Source organism: Podarcis vaucheri (genome assembly GCF_965113315.1).
Source record: "Podarcis vaucheri genome assembly, chromosome: 12".
NCBI classification, from domain to species: domain Eukaryota; kingdom Metazoa; phylum Chordata; class Lepidosauria; order Squamata; family Lacertidae; genus Podarcis; species Podarcis vaucheri.
This window is the reverse complement of record NC_138750.1, coordinates 55,437,976-55,464,972: the sequence shown is the minus strand read 5'-3', so window position 1 is coordinate 55,464,972 and position 26,997 is coordinate 55,437,976.

Below are 26,997 nucleotides of genomic sequence, written 5' to 3'. Positions count from 1 at the left end.
AGGAATGAGTGTGGGAGGCAAGGAAAATAAAGTTGTTCCAGGATGTGGGGGTTCTGGTAGTTTTGTTAGGGCGTGAGTGTGACACTCCCTTGACATGTATATAAATCAGGAGACGCTGGAGCAAGGAGAGCTTTCTGAATCCCACAGCCGAGAGCCAAGGATGCTTTGCCAAAGGAGGTCTCCCCACCCGTGGCTTCCTTTTCCTGTCGCACCATGTGCTGAAGAAAGACCAGAAAAAAACAGAAAAGACCTTGGTTTCACTTTCTGATGAGATTGCACTTGTCCAACCATTCCCAAGGCTCTGTTTTCGCTGTAAGTAAGAAATACAACCACAACAACAGCTGTGTGTGTATAGATGGGCATATTGGATACACATACAATAACCATTAGTTACTGAAAGCAGAATTCAGAATTCTAAGAAACTCTGCTTTTGTGTTTTTTTTAAAAAAACCAAGTTTCTAGTCCTGAATACAGTCATACCTCATGTTACGTTTGCTTCAGGTTGCATGTTTTCAGGTTGCATCCTGTGGTGACCCGGAAGTACTGGAAAGGGTTACTTCCGGGTTTCACCGCTCGCGCATGCGCAGACGTGCAAAATGACGTCACATCCATGAGCAGAAGCGGCAAATCGCGACCCGTGCACGCGCAGACGTGGGTTGCATTCTTTTCAGGTTGAGAACGGGCCTCCAGAACAGATCCCGTTCGCAAACAGAGGTACTAATGTACTGCCATAATCTCCTCCCCCCCTCATTATTTTTCCTTTTTGTGTCCACTTGTCATATTGAGCTTGCAGCCCTGCTAATCACCCCAGAAGCAAAGAATGGCCATCCCTGTGTGTAGTCGCTATTCAGGTTGGAAGCAATGGGCATAGAATCATAGAACTGTAGAATTGGGAGGGACCCAAGGGTCATCTAGTCCAACCCCCTGCACTGCAGGAAATCTGCCCAACATGGGGCTCAAACCCATAACCCTGAGATTAAGAGTCTCATGCTCTGCCAACTGAGCTACCCCAGCTGACATGTCAGAGATCAGTACCCATCAGTCACGGATACCAACCAAATCAGAGCCCTTGCAATGGCCTGACGGAACACGGATCATCAGATCAAAACATTTCCCGGCACATATGAAAATGATGTACTGGTGGTACCTCGTAAGCTAACAAAAATGTATAGGACAAGTACAAATACCTGCTGGAAATGTAAAGGAAAAGAAGGTACCTTTTATCATATGTGGTGGGCTTGTAAGGTACTGTATTTTTCGCCCCATAGGACGCACCGGCCCATAGGACGCATCAAGGTTTTTTGGGGGGGAAATGAAGGGGGGAATTATTCCCCCCCAGGCGCTTGTGGGGCCGGCAGCGGGGAGAAGCGCTCTTCTCCCTGCAGCCCGCCTTCAGATCAGGTCCGGGGACAGCGGGGAGACGCGCTGTGCCTCCCAGCTGACCCTGGAGCTTGTGAGGCCAGCAGCGGGGAGAAGCGCTCTTCTCCCCGTCGCCCCCCCTTGAGATCAGGTCCGGGGACAGCGGGAAGACGCGCTGCGCCTCCCCACTGTCCCCGGAGCTTGCGGGGCTGGCGGCGGGGTCTCCCCGCCGTCAGCCTCCAAACCACTTCGGGAGACAGCGGGATGGCGGTGTTCTGCCTCCCTCTGTCCCCCAACCTTGTGGGGCTGGCGCTGGGGCTCTCCTGAAGCCCGGGGCGTGAGAGGGGTCGGTGCGCACTGACCCCTCTCGCTCTCCAGACTTCAGCGAAAGCCTGCATTCGCCCCATAGGACGCACACACATTTCCCCTTCATTTTTGGAGGGGAAAAAGTGTGTCCTATAGGTCGAAAAATACGGTAATAAAAGCTTTCTGGGAGATGATATATAATGAAATGAAGAAAATGTTTAAAATAACCTTTGTTAAAAACAAACAAACCCAGAAGCTTTCTTATTAGGTATTATAGGTACTGACATCCCAAAGGAGCAGAAAAGACTTTTTATGTATGGGACAACAACCGCTCGGATGCTACTAGCCCAGAGATGGAAAGAAGAAAGTGTCCCTACCAGAGAGGAATGGCAAGCTAAGCTGATGGACTATGCCAAAATGGCAAAACTGACTGGAAGGCTCAGGAACCATGAAGACAGAAACTTTTAAAAACAATGGGGAAAATGTGTAAGTTATCTGGGAGACCACTGTAAGCAGATGGAAATATTAGCAGGATTTTAATTCCACTTGTAATGTAACAAATACCAATGGTAATATGGATTGATATAAAATTTAGAGTATGGAAAAATATGCAGTTGTAAATGTTGAGAATAGGATCCCATGGAGGATTCAGAGTAATCTCTTTCTATGGAAATGCATTTGGAATGTTACAATTCTGTATTTGTAAAATCAAATAAAAATGATTTTAAAAAACAAAACCACAACATTTCCCGGCACATCCCTGATAACGCTGCGGAGTTCTTGCAGTTTCATGATATTCCTTTGCTTGCTGGGTGACCAGCAAGGGCTCGAGCTCGATAAGGCAATAATATCACCATAATATCACAGCTTCTCAGGGTTCACAGGAAGCCGATGGAAGCTGCAGAGAGCCAGAGCTTTGGGGTACAGGAGGCACTTCGCTCGCAATATATGTCCCCACCTTTCCACAGGGAAGCCAGAGCCTCGGCTGACACGTCACAAGGCCGCTGAGTGAGCTGGCAGGAAAATAGGGCAGATTTCGTGGCGTGGTGCAAAGGGGAAGGAACAGAAGACGTCTCTTGCGATAGCCTGCGAAGGAGCTGGAGGAAAGTAGGTTAAATTGCTGGGGGAGGGGGAGAGGAAGGAGACAAACCTGACCCCAAAATAGCTGAAAAGGTTAGTAGGGCGAGGAAGAAATGTTCGCGAGAGGAGCGCCAAGATGCCAATGGCATATGACATGTATTTCTAGCCCGTGGCTTCCTTGCAATAATGGTATTATCAGCCATGATAGCTAAAAGGCACTGCATTCAGGTGCGGACAAGCAGCAAACTGAGCCAAACGAGGCCCAATCTGTTTGATTCGCCTTCATCCAGAAACAAATGCAGAGGGGAACATACCCATTTGCACCCAGAGCTGTCTTTGCCATTAGGCTTACAGGCGCGTTGCGCCAGGGCGCCGGCCTCTCAGGGGCGCTCCAGCGAGTGGGGGAGCTGAGTGGCTTTGCCGGTGGCCAGGTATGCTTAAGACGGCCCAGTTTGCACCATTCAAGGGGTGGCGATTTTACCTTTTTACAGGCAGCAGCTGCTTGGACTTCCACCCTCCTGTTTCGATAGCCACTATTTCACGTTTCCCAGAATGCTGTGGGCCTTGCGTCATTCTGATGGGGTGGCCACAAGTGTGGGCTGCTGTTCTGGGTTGGGGATTCGATTTCCCTCTTACAATGGCCAAGAACCACGCGGTGTCTGGGGCACTCTGGGGAAAACAAGATGGCGGCTGCCAACGGGGCCCACAGGTGTCTGCTCTACAGCCACCAGAGCGCAGTGATAAACAAGTCAAAATAAAATACAATTAGAAAAGGGTATCTGAAGGGGAAGAAGGTGCATTCGGGGCCGGTGCTGCCATTAGGCAGAGTGAGGCGATGGCCCCAGGAGCTGTGAGGAGGCTGCGGCAGCCCCCTGATCGTATCTTCTGGGCTGCCACGCCATTCCTTTCTGTTGCAGATCACAGTTGTGGCAAGCTGCCTGGCATCTTCCTTCAAGACTTGCTTGCTGCCCTCAGGTGATGCTATCGCATGGCCAGTGTCAACAGTAAAATCCAGCTGCCAATCTACTCAGTTTCTGTACACGGGAGGTGGGGGGGGGGGAGTTGCCATTTTTCCCTTTGCCTCAAGGAGCAAAATATCTTGGGCTGGCATGTGTCTGAGGATGAATGAAACGCGAATGAATGAAGCACAAAACCAATGCAGTTTTAATGGACAAAACACAAAATGAACAGGGCTTTCTTTCGTGAAGATAAACTATTTTTAAAAAATGAAATCTTGAACGGCATGTTGGAGACAAAGAAGAAAAGAGATTTGCTGCCACCACCCCCTTTCTGGTGATCTTCCTAAGCATCTCCTAGATAGCTGAGAAGATGCAATAAGTTGTGTTTACAGTAACAGCAGGAAACCACCACCAGCTGTGCAATTTTATTTGTGATTAGGAACATGTGAAGCAGCCTTATTCCAAGTCAGGCTGTTGTTTCATCTAGAATCGTAGAATTGGGAGGGATCGTGAGGGTCATCTCATCCTGCCCCCTGGAATGCAGGAATTGCGGGAATATTTTGCCCAATGTGGGGATTGAACCCACAAACCTGAGATTAAGGGTCTCATGCTCTACCGACTGAGCCACCCCAGCATGGCTCAGTAATTGTTTACACACTGGCAGGGACTCGCCAGGGTTTTAGACAGGGGACATTGCCAGCCCTACCTGGATTTGCCAGGGATTGAGACCCAAAGTGGTCTAATGCTTAGAGTGTTCGATTAAGATCTGGGAGAGCCGGGTTCGAATCCCCACTCAGTCATGAAACTCACTGGGTGACCTTGGGCCAGTCATCTTAACCTAATCCACCTCACAGGGTGGTGAGGATGAAATGAAGAGAACCATATACAGTACCTTGAAATCCTTGGACGATAAAGGTGGTAGGTAAAGGTAAAGGGACCCCTGACCATTAGGTCCAGTCGTGGCCGACTCTGGGGTTGTGGCGCTCATCTTGCTTTATTGGCCGAGGGAGCCGGCGTACAGCTTCCGGGTCATGTGGCCAGCATGACTAAGCCGCTTCTGACGAACCAGAGCAGCGCACGGAAACGCCATTTACCTTCCCGCTGGAGCGGTACCTATTTATCTACTTGCACTTGACGTGCTTTCGAACTTCTAGGTTGGCAGGAGCTGGGACCGAGCAACGGGAGCTCACCCCGTTGTGGGGATTTGAACCGCCAACCTTCTGATCGGCAAGTCCTAGGCTCTGTGGTTTAACCCACAGCGCCACCCGCGTCCCTTGATAGAGGTGGTAGATAAATGTAATAAATAAAATAAAATAAATAAAATAAAATAAAATAAAAACCTGGGACTTTCTGCAATCAGAGCAGGTGTTCTACCACCGAACTACATCTCTTCCCCTCTAAAAAGAGAGGAACAAGATTACACCACCACCACCCTTGGTTCTAACATACTTAAATTCTCCAGAATGCATGTTTTGTGTGACATTTTATTTTTTTTTTAAAAAGATTTTTATTAGTTTTACAAAAGTTTTTATAACAAACAAACATAAAAGAAAGACAGACAAACAAACAAATATAATTTCAAAATGTCCTTTCATAAACTTCTTTCCTCGGACTTCCCCGTACCTCCCCTTTCTGCATCCTCATGTCCAAATTTTATAGCAACTTATAAATGTTTTTTCCCATCCTAATTCATCATAGTCCTTTCTTAATCTGATCTTATATTACTGCAACCCTTTCTCTCTGTAAAATCTCGACATTCTAAGCTTCATCAAGTTTATAATAGTTCTTAAGATAAATCTTAAATTTCTTCCAATCTTCTTCCGCAGTCTCCTTTCCCTGGTCACGAATTCTGCTTGTCATTTCCGCCAATGTCATATAGTCAATCACTTTCATCTGCCATTCTTCCAAGGTGGGTAAATCTTGTGTCTTCCAATACTTTGCGATCAGTATTCTTGCTGCTGTTGTTGCATACATGAAAAAGGTTCTATCCTTTTTTGGCACCAATTGGCCGACAATGCCCAAGAGAAAGGCCTCTGGTTTCTTAAGGAAGGTATATTTAAATACCTTTTTCATTTCATTATATATCATCTCCCAGAAAGCCTTAATCTTCGGGCATGTCCACCAAAGATGATAAAAAGTACCTTCAGTTTCCTTACATTTCCAACATTTGTTATCAGGCAAATGGTAAATTTTTGCTAGCTTAACTGGGGTCATGTACCACCTATAGACCATTTTCATAACATTTTCCTTTAAAGCACTACATGCCGTAAATTTAATACCAGTGTTCCACAACCTTTCCCAGTCAGCAGACATAATATTATGACCAATATCCTGTGCCCACTTAATCATAACTGATTTAACTGTTTCGTCTTGTGTATTCCATTTCAACAGCAAGTTATACATTCTTGACAAATTCTTAGTATTGGGTTCTAACAATTCTGTCTCAAGTTTTGATTTTTCCACCTGGAAGCCAATTTTCCTGTCTTGTTTGAAAACCTCCATTATTTGATAATAGTGGAGCCAATCTTGTACTTTGGGTTTTAGTTTTTCATGGCTCTTTAATTTCAGTTTCTCTCCATCCTGTTCTAAGATCTCACAATACTTTGGCCATCCGACCTCCATATTAACTTTCTTGTGGGCCTTAGCCTCTAAGGGTGACAACCATCTAGGGGTTTTGTTTTCCAACAGATCTTTATATCTCATCCAAACATTAAACAACGCTTTCCTTACAATATGATTTTTAAAGGCACTATGCACTTTGATTTTGTCATACCATAGATATGCATGCCAGCCAAATGCATTATTGAAACCTTCTAAGTCCAAAATATCTGTATTCTCGAGGAGCATCCACTCTTTCAGCCAGCAGAATGCTGCTGCTTCATAGTACAATTTTAAGTCCGGCAGGGCAAATCCCCCTCTTTCTTTTGCATCTGTTAATATTTTATATTTTATTCTGGGCTTTTTGCCCTGCCAGACAAATTTCGCAATGTCTTTCTGCCACCTCTTGAAACAGTCCATCTTGTCAATAATCTGCAAAGTTTGAAATAAAAATAACATTCTAGGCAATACATTCATCTTAATCACTGCAATTCGGCCTAACATTGACAATCTCAAATTTGACCATATTTCTAGATCTTTTTTAATTTCTGACCAACATTTTTCATAATTGTCCTTATACAGATTCAAGTTTTTAGATGTTAAATTAACCCCTAGGTATTTCACCTTCTTAACCACCGTCAGACCTGTCTCTTCTTGAAACTTATTCTTTTCCATATCTGTTAGGTTTTTCCCTAAGACTTTAGTTTTTTGTTTATTCAATTTAAATCCGGCTACCTGCCCAAATTGTTGGATTATTTCCAACACTCTTTTTGTACTAGTATTTGGCTCCTGCAAGGTCAATACAAGGTCATCTGCGAACGCTCTTAACTTATAGTGTTTGGTTCCGACCTGTACACCTTTCACTTGCTGGTCATCTCTAATCATGTTCAGCAACACCTCCAGGACCGAAATAAAAAGCAATGGGGAAATTGGGCACCCCTGTCGTGTTCCTTTTTCTATCTTAAGTTCCTCAGTTATTACATTATTTACAATCAACTTAGCTTTTTGTTCGGAATATATTGCACCCATACCATTCTCAAATCCTTGTCCTACCCCCATCCCATGAAGATTCTTTTTCATAAAACTCCACGAAATATTGTCAAAGGCTTTCTCCGCATCCACAAATATCAAAACTGCTTTAGTATTTATGTTCACCTCTAACTTTTCCAAAATGTCTATTATGTTCCTAACATTGTCTGAGAGGTGTCTTTTTGGGAGAAAGCCTGCTTGGTCTCTGTGAATCTTCTCCATCAGTACTCTTTTAAATCTTTTTGCTAAAATGTCTGCAAAAATTTTGTAATCCACATTCAATAACGAAATTGGGCGGTAGTTCTTCAGTTGAGTCTTTTCAGTCTCTGTCTTTGGTATGAGTGAGATATATGCTTCTTTCCACGATTCGGGTGCCTTTTTTCCCTCTAAGATCTCGTTACAAACTTCCTTTAACGGTTGTATTAGCCATTCCTTTAAAGATTTGTAATATCTGGAAGTCAGTCCGTCTGGCCCTGGAGATTTGCCCAATTGCATATCCTGAATGGCACCCTCTATCTCTTGTTCTGTTATTCTCTGGTTTAGCTCCACCTTGCTATGATGAGAGATTTTTTGTAATCCATATTTATTAAGGAATTTATCTATGTCCTCTTCATTTTGTAATCCTTGGGAATAGAGTTTTTTAAAATAACTCACAAAGCAATTTCTTATCTCGTTGGGTTTAGATATATTTTTTCCATCCACTTCTAGACTTGTGACTGTATTTAATTTCTGTCTTTTCTTAAGTTGCCATGCCAGAAGTTTACCACATTTGTCTGCCGACTCAAATGTCTTTTGTTTCATTTGCTTTATTTTCCATTCTATCTCTTGGTTCATCAATTCCATATATTGTGTTTGATACAACTTAATCTCCCTCAAAATCTCCTGGGACTTTGGTTTTGATCTTAATTTTTTCTCTCCTTCTTTTATCTTTTCCAAATTTTTTTCCTTTTTCTCATTCTGTTTTCTCTTCTTTATTGAGTTTTGTTGAATCAAAAATCCTCGCATCACAGCTTTACTTGCGTCCCAGATCACTCTTTTTTCCACATCGCCCTTTAGATTGATTTCAAAATAGTCCTTTAGAGTTTTTTGGGCCTTCATGTGGATCTCTCTATCTCGAAATAGGGTGTCATTCATTCTCCATCTAAACTGACCAGTTGTTGTAGATTTCATTTCCATCTTCACGGCGTTATGGTCGGAACAGGTTTTTGGGCAGATTTCTACCTTCTTAATCTTCGGAGCCATTCCACTAGTAACCCAGATTTGGTCGATTCTGGTCCAGGTCATCTTTGCATGGGAGAAAAAGGTTCCCTCTCTTTCAAGAGGGTTCCTTGTTCTCCAAATGTCTATTAAGTCCATATTTTCAGTCATTTCGAAGAAAGTCTTCGGGAGTCTCCCTTCTTTAGTAAGTGTCAGTCTTTGTGTCTTGTCCATGTTTGTAGAAACTACACCATTCATATCTCCCATAATTATCATATTGTATTCCAAATAATCCATCAAAGTTTCATGGAGTTTTTTGAAGAATTCTGCTTTACCTTCATTTGGCGCATAGATCCCAATTATCAAAAATTTTTCTCCTTGTACCTGAATCTCCACCGCTAAATATCTTCCTTGTTCATCTTTAAACATCATTTTTGGAGCCCACTTCTCTTTTACATAAATCACAACTCCTCTTTTTTTCACTTTGTCCGACGAAATAAATTCTTGTCCCAATTTTTTATTCATAAGCAGTCTCCTGTGTGCTCTGGTTATATGGGTTTCCTGTAAGCAAATCAAGTCCAGTTGTTCTCTGTTCAAAATATGGAATATTTGTCGTCTCTTCAAAGGGCTGTTCATCCCATTACAATTCCAACTAAGGAATTGCAGGGCCATCTTGTTATTTTTCTGGTATTCCTCCAACAGCTCCCAGTTGTTGTTCTTCCTCTGTTGGTGGTGGAAGGTTCTGTCCAAACGAAAGGTTCAGGATGTCTATTACACTCTTTTGCTCAGCAATTGGGTCTACAGTTCCTTTCTGTAAGTCTTCCTGATTTCTTTGCAGGAACCTGTCTTTATCCTGTATCGTCTTTATTTTCACCTTCTTCCCTCTATAGTCAAAAGACAGTCCCTGTGGAAATTCCCACCTGAAGAGAATGGTGTTCTTCTTCAACAGGTAGACCAAATCCTTATAAGAAGCTCTCAAGTCCAAAATATGTTTAGGAATGTCTTTAAAGATCTGTATCGGTGAGTTCCCAATTTGTAAGGCCTTTTCAAAGTGCAGTCTTAGAATTTTGTCTCTTTCCTCCTTCGATCTCAAGGTAATCAGACAGTCTCTCGGCGCCTTTCTGTTCTGTCTTCTGCCCAGTCTAAATGCTGTTGTGATTTTAAATTCGTCTTCCTCTAGATCTTCCCAGGAATCAGCAAACTCTTTCGTTAAAAAGTCCGTAAGATTGTCTCCTTCGTCCTCTGGAATTGATCGTAATTTCAAATTCCTTTCTTTTCTTTGTAGTTCCCACAATGCCAGAGTTGCGTCGTGGTCATAGACCTTCCTGGCAATCGGTTCTAATTTTTCCTGGGTCTCTCCCGCGATAGTTCTGGCTTCCTCCGCAATTTGTCGTGTGGCAGAATTTTCTTGCGTAAGCCTGTTTATAGATTCTGTATTCAGGTCAAGTCTTGTTGTTAAATCTGTCAATTTCTGTGAATTCTCTGTCAGTTTCTTGGTATTTTCTGCCGTCTGCTTTGTTAGATTCTCCAGAGACTGGTTTATCTTAAGAAGGGCTTGCGACACTGCATCCATGGAGACTGCTGTACCTTTTTCTTGTCCTGTTGTCACTGTAGGAGTTATGCCTGAGATCGAGCCTCTTTTCTTGTGTTGCTGTAGCTGTTGTTGATATTGCCTTGTCTTGGCTCTCGTGCTTATCTCGTCTGCTGGGCCACTCATATCCCAAGGTCGTTTCCCACGAGAGCCTTCTCCTAAAGGAAAATTCCACTGTCCCAAAGCGTAGCAACTTTTAATTTACCCTCTAGAGGGAGCAAATCAAAATGTCCGCAAGCAAAGGCAAGGAGTATTTGAAAAACAAATTTATCGGGAGGCTTCTATATGTATATTGCAACACTTTCCCATTAGATAAAGTCCCAGCCTTCCCTGATATATTGTGTCCACAAAGTCCCAAAACTTTGTATCAAATAAGCAATGAGACTTCCACTTTGTTACTTTCACAAGGGTCTAAAGTCAGTTCAGTATTCCTTTGTTCTAATAGCAGTTTGTGCCAGGTTGAAGGCTGCAGAAAGTTCCCTTTCCTTTAAGTTGGTCATGCAGCTTATAAAGTCACTTATTCCTCCCCTCTGCCCTGCAAGCTAGAGGGGATAGTCAAAGTCCAAATGTCGGATTCAAGCAGTTAAAAACAATATCCCATACGGATGCAGCTCAGTAACTTTCGTTGCTTTAATTGTCATGCAGTCGGGGGAAGGCAGACTTCCTTAATTTTTGCCTTTCCCGTTTTCAGCCTAATTTCAGGTAGTTTTGGCATGAATAGAGGTTCAATCTTACTCACGGGTCTTTTTTGTCCAGATTATTCAGGAAGGGAATCGGCGCTCTCCACTAATGGCGACGCGGCTTCACCCTGCGGGCTGGGTAGCGATTCTCAGCACCGCGCTCCCCGTTGTCGTTCCGGAGCCTTTAAAAAGGCTCTTTCTGTGGTAAAGGGGGGCGCTTCAGGTGCCCACCGAATCTCCTTGTTCACAGGCTCCGTTCCTGTGATTTTAGGGGTCCCCCGCTTGCCGTAGCGGGTCAGACCCGAACTCGCAGAGCCGTCCTCTCTCCGGAGCTCGGAGAGGGAGCAGCCATTAGCGCTGGCGCCGAACCGGAAGTCTCTGTGTGACATTTTAAATAGGGGAAATCTTTTGGCAAGTGGCCCGATGAAAGGTTTACCATATCCTGCAAACCCATTCAAAGCTACAACTTTCCACTTCCCAGTAAATGTCAACCCTTTGCCGCACGTTGGGGTGTTGCATTGAGAAGAAATTTGCATGCTAGGGATGCAATGGGTGAAAAAGTCACATTGTGGCAGATTCACCACATTATAATTCATAGGAAACTTGGAGAGGGGGGTTGGGGGAGGCGAAGAGGAAGCCACACTTTGCTGCACGGCACAAACACAACGAATCATTGCGAGAGAAAGACCGTACAGTAGCATTTCATTTTTCCGTCTGCAGTTTCACTCACCAGGGCAACTCCCTGAAACAGGCTGAAAACAGAGCCAGGAGTTTTATCTCAAGAAATGCATGAGGAAGAGGGTAGAACCAAAACTATGCACCAGTTTCCCAGAACATCTTCCATCGTATCAAAAATGCTCACGTTTCCCGACAAATTCCCCCCTCCTCTGCAACTGGGTGCAAAATTTCTGTGTTGTTTACATTGTCCTTTCTTGCGCATTCAGTGTCCCTGCTTCTCAGCTGACTGAATTTGCCTTTAGTCATCTTGTCCCATAACTAGATTGGATTGGCTATACAGTGGTACCTTGGGTTACATACACTTCAGGTTATAGACTCCGCTAACCTAGAAATAGTGCTTCAGGTTAAGAAATTTGCTTCAGGATGAGAACAGAAATCGTGTTCCGGCGGTGCAGCAGCAGCAGGAGGCCCTATTAGCTAAAGTGGTGCTTCAGGTTAAGAACAGTTTCAGGTTAATAATGGACCTCTGGAACGAATTAAGTACTTAACCCGAGGTAAAGGTAAAGGGACCCCTGACCATTAGGTCCAGTTGTGACCGACTCTGGGGTTGCGGCGCTCATCTCGCTTTATTGGCCGAGGAAGCCGGCGTACAGCTTCCGGGTCAAGTGGCCAGCATGACTAAGCCGCTTCTGGTGAACGAGAGCAGCGCACGGAAACACCGTTTACCTTTTGGTTATAATATACAATATGATGAATGGTCAAAACTATGGAATGAAAGACTAAAATTTACGGCATGTACTGCGTTAAAGGAAAATGTGATGAAAATGGTCTATAGATGGTATATAACGCCAGTAAAACTAGCTAAAATGTATAAAACATGTAATAAGTGTTGGAAATGTAAAGAAAAAGAAGGGACATTCTATCATATGTGGTGGGAGTGTAAAAAGGTGAGAGGCTTCTGGGAAATGATATATAATGAATTGAAAAAGATGTTGAAATATATGTTTATTAAGAAACCGGAGGCCTTCTTATTGGGATTGGTAGGAAATGAGATAAGTAAGAAAGACTGTAAACTTTTCCAATACGCAGTTACAGCAGCGAGAATACTTCTGGCCGAAAAATGGAAACAGGAAGAGTTACCGACGGTGGAAGAATGGAGACTGAAATTGACTGATTATGCAGAACTGGACAAACTAACAGGGACGATTCGGTATCAATGAGACCAAAAGTTCATCGAGGACTGGGGAAGATTTACAGATTATCTGAAAGGCATATGTGATGAACAGATAACGTTTGTCGGTTTTCAAGAGACTCTGTGAAAAACAGAGGAATATTGTTAAAAAGAAAATCAGAGGAGGGAAGGAGATATCTAAAGGCAATACTAAGTTAAGAAATGTGTTAATAATATTGACGTAAACAAAAGATCGGCAGAGGAGCTGAGGGAAGTCAAAAAAAGAGAGGAATGTGTGATAAAATGTGAATTGATTGTATAAAAAATGGTTTGTTTGTTTGTTTGTTTGTTTGTTTTCTTTTTATTTTTCTCTTTTGTGGAAAATGAATAAAAATATCATTTTTTAAAAAAGAAAATACATCAGAAAAAAAAGAAACACCGTTTACCTTCCCGCCGGAGTGGTACCTATTTATCTACTTGCACTTGACATGCTTTCGAACTGCTAGGTTGGCAGGAGCTGGGACCGAGCAACAGGAGCTCACCTCATCAAGGGGATTTGAATCGCTGACCTTCTGATCGGCAAGCCCTAGGCTCTGTATTTTAACCCACAGCGCCACCCAAGGTACCACTGTGTAAAGTAGTTTCCCACTCAGCACATGAATCCTGATTGGCTGGGATCATTGTATCTAATTCAGAAAGGTGCCTTGCATCAGGCCAGGCCACCTGACCCATCAGACATGCTGGGGCTCTCCAGAATCTTGGACGAAGGTATTTTGCTTCTGCAATCTTATCCTTTTACCCGATTACCTGTAGACACGTGCTCTGTGACAGAATCGGGGCCCTCTCTAAGGAGAAAGAAGAGAAAGGTGCAGAATGAAAAAAAACAACTGGATAGCTCTATCGAACACTTTGCTGACTTAGATGAATGTCAAGGTGTTTTTTCATTGTCCTGTACCGAAAGATTTTTGGCAGGAGGTAACTGAAACCATCAACGGAACTGTACGGAACAACCTTATATTTTCAGAGCGAAATATCCTCTTGAATTATATGCCCAGCACATGGAACCTTACAAAAGGAGTGGACTCTTCGTGCTCTCACCACAGCAAAAAGACTGATAAATTGGAAAAAAAAATGCGGCTCCCTTCTACGAATGGATTGAAGACTTATACAAACTCACAACATATGAACAACTTGAATATAAATGTAGAGTTGCATTCGACAAATTCAATGATATTTGGAATCCATGCAATAGGTTAAGATCTGGTGAAGTACAAGAACAGCTTTGTAAAGTATAGAGTTTTGGGGTTTCCCCCTCCCTCCTTTATTTTCCCTTTTACACGGGTTCTGTTTCTCTTTTTCTTTCTCTTTTATTTACGTCTCACAATGTTTAGTACACATATAATTATGTACTTTTTGAGCTTTCAGTAAAGATGTTTAAAAAGGGGGGGAATGAAATTGAATCTTACTTTGGTGCTGGTGCTGGACACGAACCAACGGCTTCAAGTTATAAGAAAGGAAATTCTGTCTAAACATCAGGAAGAACTTTCTGGCAGTAAGAGCTGTCCGACAATGGAACCTTCTCCCTCTGGAAGTTGTGGACTCTCCTTCCTTGGAGGTTTTTAAGCAGAGGTTGGGCATTTCACAGCTCTGCCCTCTAACCCCTCACTCTTGCCTCTCAGTACTTGCTGCCTGAGGCAGCTGCCTCACTCTGCCTAACGGTAGAGCCGGCCCTGTATCCTCACTATTGTCAGCTTGAAAATCTAAATGGGAGAATATGTGCTTTGATTATAAAATAGGGCTTTATTTGTCCCCACCGAACTGCATGAATTAAAGCGAAACACACCTGGAAATTAGTAGCCTCACGCAGAACTGTCCAATTTCAGTGCCTGATCTTGAACACTGCAAAGGGGGACCAGTTCCCTGCCAGGTTCTCTCCAGTGATCTCGGCAGCGGTGAAGCAATTCCTCCCTTATCTCTTGATCAATTGCATTTCGACAAGGGCAGGCGGGCACTTGCTTCATCCCATCTGGAAGCTTAAGCAAACAGTCTCCCTCCTGGGTGAGGCAACACAAAGTTGGTTTTCCCGGTTGCTCAAGCGCTCCAGCCCTGCACACAAGCAGGCTGAACTTTGAAACAAATGCCCCTTTCGGCCCGCGCAACGATTTGCATCAAGAGCATCCGATAATGCGCTCAAAGAACAAGATTATATTAGCTGACACAGTTCAGGCTTAGCGCTGCCAGGAGTGAATTGGTCTAGTTTTCATACCCCGCAAGAGACCTGACACGGCCACCGGCACATTTTGCAAGAGCAAACAGCTTAAGCTACACTTGCGCTTCAGGTGAATGTGCTCCCACTGGTGAAGCATTGATTCACATCGTGCACAGTGGGGTCGATGCAAAGGAGGAACATTTTGCAACGTGCATATCAACATATGTTTAGCCTGGAGAAGAGGAGGTTAAGGGGTGATATGATAGCCATGTTCAAATATATAAAAGGATGTCATATAGAGGAGGGAGAAAGGTTGTTTTCTGCTCCTCCAGAGAAGCAGACACAGAGCAATGGATCCAAACTACAAGAAAGAAGATTCCACCTAAACATTAGGAAGAACTTCCTGAGAGTAAGAGCTGTTCGACAGTGGAATTTGCTGCCAAGGAGTGTGGTGGAGTCTCCTACTTTGGAGGTCTTTAAGCAGAGGCTTGACAAACATAGGTCAGGAGTGCTCTGATGGTGTTTCCTGCTTGGCAGGGGGTTGGACTCAATGGCCCTTGTGGTCTCTTCCAACTCTATGATTCTATGATTCTATGATCTGCCTCCATGCACAATCGGATATATTTCCAGTTTTGATATTCTACCTCCCTTTGTGTGGCTGTTCCTTCGGCGGTATCAGTTGTACACTTCACTAAGAGTCCCCAAGTGTTTTCAGTTCAAATATTTTCAAATACAGTGGTACCTCAGGTTAAGAACTTAATTCGTTCTGGAGGTCTGTTCTTAACCTGAAACTGTTTTTAACCTGAGGTACCACTTTAGCTAATGGGGCCTCCCACTGCTGCCGCCGCGAAATTTCTATATCATCCTGAAGCAAAGTTCTTAACCTGAGGTACTATTTCTGGGTTAGTGGAGTCTGCAACCTGAAGCGTCTGTAACCCGAAGCGTCTGTAACCCAAGGTACCACTGTACAGGTGCAATGCATCATGGGTTGCCCAGTCGTGTTCCGCCTGCGCGCTGCATCATGCGTTGTGCAGTCCTAAGGTTGCAGAAACCACTCCTGTGCATTCATATTTAGTTCACCCATCCCTTCTACTGTTTCCGATGTTCAGAAGAGGGAGCTATCAGCAAGTCTCTAGCCCTGCCTGCGGCTCCCTTCCCCTGGTTTACATATCGGGCTGATGAGAAACCCAGCGACATGTGTGCACGTACAAACAAGCCCATAGTACGATGACAAGCTTCCCGACCTCTTGAAAGCATCACTTTCTGAAAAGCGGCAGAAATAATGTTCTGCGACGTGCCTCTTGGCTTGTGAGGTTGGGCTTCAAGTCAGAGCTGTTGATTGAAGCTGACGTGGCCTGGACTAACCCGAGATGGCACTTCCAGTGGACCTTGCCTCACACCCCTGGCATCTGACTTCCCCTTGACCCAAATAGCAATAGCATCAGAGCGCTTGCCAAGTCTTGGGTGAAGCACATCTCCCATGCATCTCCCATGTGCTCATGCATTTAAGCACCATGGTATTGAGGGCCAGATACAGAGGTTCCCTTTACCTCTGATATAAGCAAACAGGACACTACAGAAGGGTGAGTCCAAATATTCCCCAGCTCCTGGCAGAGTTAATACGGCTGCAGGCAACTTGCAGCTCGGATACCACAGCTGGCAGAAACAGCAGGCGTTCGTGGCACACTTGGGCAAGAGCAGGATTGTCCACAGGCCTGGCACATCCGAGTCACTACCATGCTGTGTCTTCTCCCAAGTCCAGATCTCACAAGCATCAGAGGAGGGGTTGAAACTAGAGATGGGGGAGGTCTCCCCAGTTCATGTTGCGCTAGCTACTTCCAGTCGAGCCATTTCCCACCTCCTGATGTGATTAGCTACCAGAGCATCATTGCCAGAAGTGGAGGATGGAGATCAACTACACTCCCTTTCCTTTCCCAGTTTTCTGGTAGAGTAACAGCCAGAGAGGCTGGGGAGAGGGTTTGAGGTTAGAGTACAGGGGGTAGAATTCTTCTTTGACTTAGGTCTGTTCCTGAGCCAGAGAAGAACTCCACAGTCGTAATGCTAAGGATGGTGATTAGTAAGAGAGGAAAAGTGGGTGGGTGTCAGAGAGATGGAGATGACCTTTTAGTTTCCTGTCCTCCGCATGTTGGCTCTTAAACAAGGAGGGACACACTGTTTGGTGTCTGGGTTTGTTTTAAAAAATATTGCACACATTTTCAATAAAATAACCAAGTGCCATGCTCACAGAAATCCACACAATCCGCACAATTAGAATTTAAACAAATGTTTGCTTTTGCTCAATGAATCTGCCTTAAGTAACACCGGCTTACACAACCTTTGGAAGACATTGCGAAATTGTGATTGATGTGCTCTACCTTTCCTGCATTTCAACACGAAGATGATTTTGCTAATCTGTCCCAAGTGTGGCCCATTGTACAGGATGCAATGGTTTTTATTTAAATTTCCATTTCCATTTTTTAAAAAAATAAATGGGTGAGGAACCAAGTATACACAGCAACCTGCCTTGCACTGTGTCCCACCTGGTTCAGTAATGTCTCTGCTGGCTGGTAGCAGTTCTTCAGAGTTTCAAGCTGAATTCTCTCCCACTGAAACTTGGAGGGGTCAGGGTATGCCTCTCCTGGTCTGCCCCACAGAGGACCTTAAGGTCCATGAATAGCCATAGTTTAGAGGTCCCGGGCCCTCAGGAAGTCAGACTATCCTCCACCAGGGCCAGGGCCTTTTCAGTGATGGCTCCAACCTAGTGGAATGCTCTGTCCCATGAGACTAGGGCCCTTCAGGATTTAACCTCCTTCTGTCGGGCCTGTAAGACAGAGCTATTCCGCCTGGCCTTTAATTTGAATTCAGCCTGATCTTTTATTTCCCTTCCCTTCTCTCCCCCTCCCCTTTTATGAAGATCACCTGCTCTGAGACCCCACAGCTAATTCTCCCCTGGCCTCCTCGCTGGGCCAAATAGGACCAATTCAGCCAGTTAATGCTTATTTCCCCTAAACTGATTTTTGAATTTTATTATTATTCGTGTTTTTATACGGAATTTATCCTGATTTTATAATTAAGGGTTTTAAATTTGTTGTTAGGACCGTCCGCGGGCTAGATTGAGAAGGCGATTGGGCTGCATCCGGCCCCCGGGCCTTAGGTTGCCCACCCCTGAACAAGACCTTCTCAACTGGGATAGGCAGCTGCTGAAACAGACCTCTAGAAACAGCTTCAGTGGGAATTGATTGAGATGAAGTTAATTTGCAAGGGCTCTGCGTCGCTCATTTCAGTTTCTGGCAGGTGGCAGCTCTAAGAATAACCAGCTTGACCTTGCACAGGAAGTGAAGGCAGATGAACTGCCGAGGCGGACCCAGGTTCACAGAATCTCCAGTGCACAGCTGTGACGGCCGCAACCGGCCACCCTTTGGTGGTCGCCCCATGAGAGCAACTTTTGCCCAGGCAAACTGGGAAACAGGAGCCCTGGTGAGAGCTTAATGGCAAGGAGAGTTGCCACCTTTAATGAGTAAATTCATGCAGCTACCGTTTAGTAAAAGGGGAGCCTGTTTTGTCTGGGGGTTCTGTGTGTCGGATATCAAGCCTTATCAGAGGAACTAGCCACTCTCCAGGCACCCGGCTTGATCTCCTTATTGACCTCCCTGTCTGCGTTTCCCGGCAGGATACAGGATAGGTCACGATCGGCGATCCTCCTCAAGCGTGAGAAGAACATACCACTCTTCCCTGCTCCCTGCTCCCCCCAGGGAGGGGAAAGAGATAGACAGAAATGTATTTACATGGCTTTATTTCTGTCTTTGCAGCAGTACAGAGAAACGCGTCTGCTCTCTCCAAACTCCAACAGCAGAGAGACAAACTCCACCTCCTGTACTTCCTGTACAGTTCAAATGACACTCTGAGCTAACATCCAGTGCTCAGCACAGTGAATAGACTGCCCCTTTGTTCTCACGGTACAGTCCCAAACATTCCCATAATGTTTTGCTTTCCAGCCAGCTGCAGCTCGCTGCTGCATTGCTCCTTTTCCGTAACATATTCCCCCAAAAGAATCAATGTGCATTGCGAGCAAATGGGCCCACGTCTATGTAGGCTCGGTCACGTTCACAGAATGGAAGATGACAGGATCCCCAGGGATGTGCTCCATGGGCAGCTAGCTTCAGGCACTGGGCTTATTATTTATTTATTTATACATACATAGATACATACATACATACATACATACATACATACCCCGCCCATCTGTCTGGGTTTCCCCAGCCACTCTGGGCATCTTCCAACAGAATATTAAAATACAATAACCTATTAAACGTTAAAAGCTTCCCTAAACAGGGCTGCCTTCTAAACGTCTGGTAGTTGCTCTTCTCTTTGGCATCTGGTGGGAGGGTGTTCCACAGGGCGGGTGCCACTACCCTCTGCTTGGTTCCCTGTAACTTGGCTTCTCGCAGCGAGGGAACCGCCAGAAGGCCCTCGGCACTGGACCTTTAATTGCCGCCAGCGCTGTCCACCTATTAAAAATATATTTTAGCAGATCAATCCCTAGCCTTGCAACTTATAAAATGGACATATTTCTAAACCCCTGATGAACAAGAATATACAACAGCTTTCTCCAACAACATGACCATACTCATACTGGCTGGGGGAAGCTGACTATGCAAGCTGTAGCCCAGGGAACCAGGCAGAGGGCCTTCTCGGTAGTGGCACCCGCCCTGTGGAACGCCCTCCCATCAGATGTCAAAGAGAAAAAGCAACTACCTGACATTTAGAAGACATCTGAAGGCAGCCCTGTTCAGGGAAGTTTTTAATGTGTGACATTTTGATGTATTTTTAATCTCTGTTGGAAGCCGCCCAGAGTGGCTGGGGAAACCCACCCAGATGGGCGGGGTACAAATAATAAATTGTTGTTGTTGTTGTTGTTGTTGTTGTTGTTGTTGTTGTTGTTGTTGTTGTTGTTATTATTATTATTATTATTATTATTATTATTATTATTATATACCCCTGGCTTCAGATGAGTAGGGAGATGTCTTGAAGTCCCCATTTGTTCTTAGAGGAATTTGTTCTTAGAAGAAAAACTCCCAGGGAGTTTATAAGGCTCCTGTTGCCGGCTGTCACCACAGGGAAGTGTCAGCGACACAGCTGCGAGAGTGTCAGGCTGCAAGAAGCCAGTCGCGCTCTGCAGAGTCAGGCAGAATAACCCCGGCACTGATGCTCCTCACTTCTGACACCGCAACGCACGGGAAAGGCCACAGCCCCTTCTTGGCAGTGGAAAAAGACACAGGGCCAGGGAACGTCAACAGGTGCCAATTCTCCTGGACAGCCTTGACAGGAAACGTAGCCAAGGCAGGGAGGGAGAAAGACGAGCTCTGAGATACAAGGGTACAGAACCACACAGTTGGAAGGGACCCCCGGGCAGTGACGTAGCGTGGGTTGTCAGCACCCGGGGCAAGGCAAGTAATTTGCGCCCCCTAACCCGTGGATTTGTGCCCCCTAACCCGTGGATTTGCGCCCCCTAACCCGTGGATTTGTGCCCCCTAACCCGTGGATTTGCGCACCCTAACCCTAACCCCCAGATGTTGCGCCCGGTGCGGCCGGCTCCCCCCCTGCACCCCCCACGCTACGCCACTGCCCCTGGGTCATCTAGTCCAACCCCCTGCAATTCAGAAATCTCAGCTAAAGCACCCATGATAAATGGCCATCCAACCTCTGCTTAAAAACCTTCAAGGAAGGAGAGACCACAACCTCCCGAAGGAGACCGTTCCACCGTTGAGCAGCTCTCTCTCTGTCAAAATGTTCTCCCTGATGTTGAGTTGGAATCTCATTCTTCTAACTAGGATTACCCGTATTTTTCGCTCTATAAGACGCACCAGACCACAAGATGCACCTAGTTTTTGGAGGAGGAAAACAAGGGGGGGGAATTCTGAATCTCAGAAGCCAGAACAGCAAGAAGGATCGCTGGCACAGTGAAAGCAGCGATCCCTCTTGCTGTTCTGGCTTCTGGGATAGCTGTGCAGCCTGCATTCGCTCCATAAGACACACAGACATTTCCCCTTACTTTTTAGGAGGGAAAAGGTGAGTCTTATAGAGCAAAAAATACGGCAATTGGTTTGGGTCTTACCCTCCGGAGCAGGGGGAAGCATGCTTGCTCCATCTTCCATGTGACAGCCCATGACATATTTGAAGATGATGATGATGATGATGATGATGATGATGATGATGATAATTTATTTATATCCCGCCCTCCCCAGCCGAAGCCGGGCTCAGAGCATCTAACAACAGTAACAATAACACAGTTTACGTAAAATCACAATCAATTCATTGAAATACATTCTAAAATCAGTTCATTATAAAATCAGTTCAAATCAGATTAATGGCAACCATTGGGCTAGAGTTCTGTGAAGAATTGCCAAAGGAAGGGGTCAGGCTGTGCCTTGGCCAAAGGCCTGGTGGAACAGCTCTGTCTTGCAGGCCCTGCAGAAAGATGTCAAGTCCCGCAGGGCCCTTGTCGCTTGTGACAGAGCGTTCCACCAGATCGGGGCCACGACCGAAAAAGCCCTGGCTCTGGTGCCTTAAGGGCACATTTGGGTGTGAATAGTGTGAACCTGTGACTTGGACTCAGGAATTAAGTATTTATCATTACAAAAGAAAGGCCAGGCTGTCCAGGTAAACCCATTAACAGGTTTCCTGCTAGACAGGATTCTGCTGTTGACCTTCCCTTCTGTGATGCATGTATGATGTATTGGGTTGGTGGGGCTTACTAGCTGTTTTGCTTCTCAATATTCTCTGGTTGGTCTCTGTTATTTTCTCCTACCAATAGAGAACCTACATAAGGACTCTATAGGGGCTCTTGGGTACCCCATAAGGGATAAGGAGCAGTTTTTTCTTTTTACCCGGAGAATCTCTCCTGCAGAACACACTGGGTAAATAAAGAGTAAGGCAGTCTCTCACAGCACATTCCCGGCTCTGGTCTAGTAGTATCTTTTCAAGCTTCCCATTCAAAACCGAGCAGACTTGTTTGATGAACCCTGTGACTTTGTCCAGAGACGAGGCGCTTGTACACAGGGCTGTTTTTCGCTCTGTCTTTCGAAAACAACATCAGTTTGGGCACATCTCCGTTGTCAAGAACGTGGCTGCAGCTCTTTAGAAACCACAGAGGTTTCACTCTTGAGGGCAGCTGGTGATGAACCAGGGATTGTCAAAGCAAAGGAAACGGAAACCCGGATGCAGCTGTAACTGCAAGTGCAGTTCACTTCACCTGCGATCAGTTCCCCCTCCCCCGCCCTTGCCTCTTGCACACAGGGACTGCATTTGGACATGAGGATAAGTTCATACTCTCCAACAGTTCTCCGGTGAAAATAGGGGCATCCTATTCCACAGTACAGTGGTGCCCCGCAAGACGAATGCCTCGCAAGACGGAAAACTCGCTAGACGAAAGAGTTTTCCGTTTTGGAGGTGCTTCCCCAAACCAATTTCCTATGGGCTTGCTTCGCAAGACAATGTCTTGCGAGTTCCTGCTGGTTTTTTTTACTTCCCCCCCTTTTTCTAAGCCGCTAAGCCGCTTATCAGCTGATCCGATCAGCAGATAAGCCGCTAAAAGTGCTAATCCGCTAATCCGTCAATGGGCTTGCTTCGCAAGACGAAAAAACCGCTAGACGAAGAGAATCACAGAACGGATTCTTTTCATCTTGCGAGGCACCACTGTAATGAGAATGATAATAATAAACTTATTATTTATATTCTGCCCATCTGACTGGGTTGCCCCAGCCACTCTGGGTGGCTTCCAATATATAGAAAAACGTAATAAAGCATTAAACATTACAAAACTTCCCTATACAGGGCTGCCTTCAGATGTCTTCTAAAGGTTGTATGGTTACTTATCTCCTCGGCTCAGGGGTCACATAACTCCATACCCTCCAACACTTCTCCGAAGAAAATAGGAAAAGCAGGACATTCCAGGATCAAATCAGAAATGGGGAAGGCTTCTGTAAATCTGGGACTATCCCTGGAAAATAGGGACACTTGGAGGTCTGCAAGTTTGGGGTGGGAGGATGGGAGTTGTTGTCCAACAACATCTGGAGGACCACAAGTTAGACACCCCTAATGTACTGGCTTGGTTTCATTCTGGGAGGGGGGACTTTGGGCAATGCAACTATGAAAGCAACCTTGAGCAGAGGTTATTACTTTCTGTGCCCTCATTAGTGCACCAGGCTAGTGCACCAGGCTAGAACATCAGGCCCATTAAAAGGATCACTCTTCCCTGTGGTTGCTCCACCCTCCTGAAATCACTCACCACTTCCTAGACTTAATCGGGTCCCGTGGTTTGATATATAAAGATGGGTTAGTGGAATCCGAGTGAAATCAATCAATCATTCAACAGGTCAATGCTTGTCCTACTCAGAGTTGACCCATTGAAGTTAATGGTGAAATGCTATGTCTTTTCTTCTTCTATTTCCTCTTTCTTCACATTTTTTAAAAATTATATGTTGTATGTATGTTCTTCTTCTTCTTCTTCTTTGGCAATCACTCGTAGCCGAGTAAGATTGTCTTCCATAAACACAGTTTTAACAATGAGTCTGTAAGTGACTGTGGAGGTCAATTCTGGATCCACACATCCTTCCACAGTGGGGACATTGGTTCCCGGGCGGGAGTTGATTACGGTGTGGTTTGCCAAGCATGCCTTCCTCTTAGCACGTTTCTCCCTTGCGTCCTGAGTTTGTGTCTTCAAAGCCCATGACACCTTTGGTAAAGGCTGTTCTCCAGTTGGAGCACTCGCAGGCAAGTGTTCCCCAATGGCTGGTGTTTATGCTACATTTTTAAAGATTTGCCTTGAGATAGTCTTTAAACCTCTTTTGTTGACCACCAGCATTACGCTTTCCATTTCTAAGTTTGGAATAGAGTGATTGCTTTGGAAGACGATAATCAGGCATCCGCACATGACCAGTCCAACGAAGCTGATGTTGAAGAATCATTGCTTCAACACTGGTGATCTTTGCTTCTTCCAGTACACTGGTATTCGTTCACCTGTCTCCCCAAGTGATGTGTTAAAATTTTCCGGAGACACTGTTGATGGAATCTTTCGAGGAGTTGGAGATGGCGTTTATAAGTGGTCCATGTTTCACAGGCATACAGTAAGGTTGGTAGTACAATAGCTTTGTAAACAACCATTTTGGTTTCCCTGCAAATGTCCCAGTCCTCAAACACTCTGCACTTTAATTGGGAGAAAGCTGCACTTACAGAGCTCAGGCGATGCCGGATTTCGGCATCAGTGTCAGCCCTTGTGGAGAGATAACTGCCTAGGTAGAAGAAGTGATCGACATTTTCCAATGCTACACCACTGAGTTGGATTTGTGGCACTGCAGAGGGGTTATTTTGTACTTGTTGGTGCAGCACTTTGGTTTTTTGGATGTTGGGCAATAGGCCAAGCTTTTTGTAAGATTCTGCGAAGAATGTATGTATGTATGTATGTATGTATGTATGTATGTATGTATAACGAAGATGTTGAGATCCATGCTGGGAGAGGGAGCAGAATCAGCTGATGCTGCCGATTCCCAGGGAAGAAATTGAAAGTCAGGATACACTCCACGAGGGTCAGCAGAGGAGTTTTCTTGCAGCGTCAGGTAGCATGACCTGATGCATCTTGATCCCTGCACACAGCTCCGCGATTGTCTAGTTATGCAGGTACTTGGAGAGAAGCATATCGAAACCACGGCTTAGGCTGCTTCATCTGAGCTCAATGTGCACAGACTGTATGTTTTTGTCAAACAAGCCCCCTGGAGAATGACTCATTCACAAAAAAAGAGAGTGCTGCTTCTCCTTTGATAACCCGGCTTCCATTCATACGGAATGTCAACTCACTGACTGCAAGTGATACTTGGTTGGGATGGGGGCACAATCACCTTTACGGTAGGGTGAGGGGTGCCTTTTTCAGTTGCAGTGGCCCATGGTCAGTCTTCTGAGGGCCACAGGTCAGTGGTGGGAGGGGCTAGTGCAGAAATGGGCGGGGCCATGGAGGTGACCCTTATAGCAAGCTACAGTCAAGCCCTGGAAAAGTCAAAGGCTTCTACCTCCCTCCCTTTCCCCTTCTCTCCATCCAGGCAAGCAAAAGGATTTGGGACAGCCTAAGGACATGGGTGGCGCTGTGGTCTAAACCACAGAGCCTAGGACTTGCTGATCAGAAGGTCGGCGGTTCGAATCCCCATGATGGATGAGCTCCCATTGCTTGGTCCCTGCTCCTGCCAACCTAGCAGTTCGAAAGCACGTCAAAGTGCAAGTAGATAAATAGGTACTGCTCTGTGGACAAATGCTGGCTCCCTCAGCCTGTAGAGCGAGATGAGCGCCGCAACCCCAGAGTCAGTCACGACTGGACCTAATCGTCAGGGGTACCTTTACCTTTTAAGGACGCTTTGCAACCAGGCAAGAAAAGGATATTGTCGAGTTGGGAAAAGGTCCACGAAAGAGGCCACCGGAATTATAAGTTTGGGACTCTTCAGTTCAGAGAAAAGGCAAGTAAGCAGTGACGCGATAGAAGTTTGTAAAAAATATGAATCAAACTTTATAAACTTGATTCGTGGGGAAAGTTGTGGAATGTGGATTTAAGATTTACTGCTTGCTGTTTGTTAAAAGAGAACTATATGAAAATGATGCAGCGATGGTATTTAACTCTGACCGTTGGAGTCCAAAAACATCTGGAAGGCCACATGTTGCGATAACAGGGTCAATTACCTAGTAAAAGCCTTTTGTCTGCAGAGTGAGCAGCGTTTAGCTAGTACATCTTGGTTAGTGGGTAGGTTTTCCCTGCTGCCCTCACACAGAGATGCTTGCAGTTAAAACAAAAGGATGGTTTATTGTAGGAAAGGCATACCGTATTTTCCGCTCTGTAAGACACACCAGACCATAAGGCGCACCTAGTTTTTGGAAAAGGAAAACAAGAAAAAAAAGTTCTGAATCCCAGAAGCCAGCACAGCCAGCAGGATCGCTGCGCAGGAATCCCGCTGGCTGTCCTGGCTTCTGGGATAGCCGTGGGCAGCCTCTCCCAGGCAAGGGGAGCCTTCATCCCCTGCCCGCGAGAGGCTGCATGCGGCTAAGGCTCCCCCAAGAGCTGTGCTCCCTTCTCCCTCCTCGGGGAAAAGCCCCCAAGAGCCTCCACACGGCTCTTTAAAGGGAGCGCTGAGCAGAGCCTCCTGCCTGCATTCGCTCCATAAGACGTGCACACATTTCCCCTTACTTTTTAGGAGGGGAAAAGTGCATCTTATAGAGCGAAAAATACGGTAACCTGGACAGGGAAGTTTCTCGCTGCAGTCTAACTAGTCTAGAGAAGAAGGCAGCCATGCTCATTCCTTCGTTTTCTCAAAGGGTAGTTCAGGATGACTTCTCATCCTGATTCTAGGTGAAGAGGGAGGAGGAGGAGGAGGAGGAGAGTTTTAAACAGGGAGGAACCTAAGATGTCTAAACAACAAGATGGAGAAGTAAGGTACAGGGATAGTCTGGGAATGTGGATGTCCAAACTCTATGGGCTCGTTCACACTTTTACTGGACCTGTATTTTGGTGTGTGTTTGTGTAAAATATTCTGATTTTTTTCACAGCTGTATCTTGCAGAAATCTGATCTGACCCATTGAATAGAAGCTCTCTTAAGCAAAATCTCTCTTTTGATTGCCCACGTGTCTGATAAGTTCTGATTCAGTGGGTAAGAGCAAAAGTGTGAATGAGCCCTAACTGGTTTAGCCCCATGCAAACTCCTCTTCTGCAGGCTGAGTTGCATCCAAACTTCCAGCACCGCGGATCTTTCCCTGTTCCTGCTTTCTTTCCTCACGCCGGAGCAAGCCCACAGCAAAGTGCCTTGGTTGCTGGAAAGTGGAAACCCAGAAGGTATCGAGCAAAAATCTCCTCGTTGTGTCTGGCGTTGATCTTCCCACTCGGGCAGGGACAGCGTTCTTCAGAGCTTGCACAACCTGTCATTAGATCCTTGACAAGCAGGAGGAAATATAAGTTTCACGGTTCCAGTGGGAAATGAACAAGCCCTGGGAATCCGGCCCGACTTGTTTTTGAGCTTCTTCTTCTTGTTGTTGTTGTGTGTGTGTTTCGTTCATTTGGAGCCAGAGATCACCGGAAGCCTAGCAGGCAATCATTCCATAGATAAGCAGG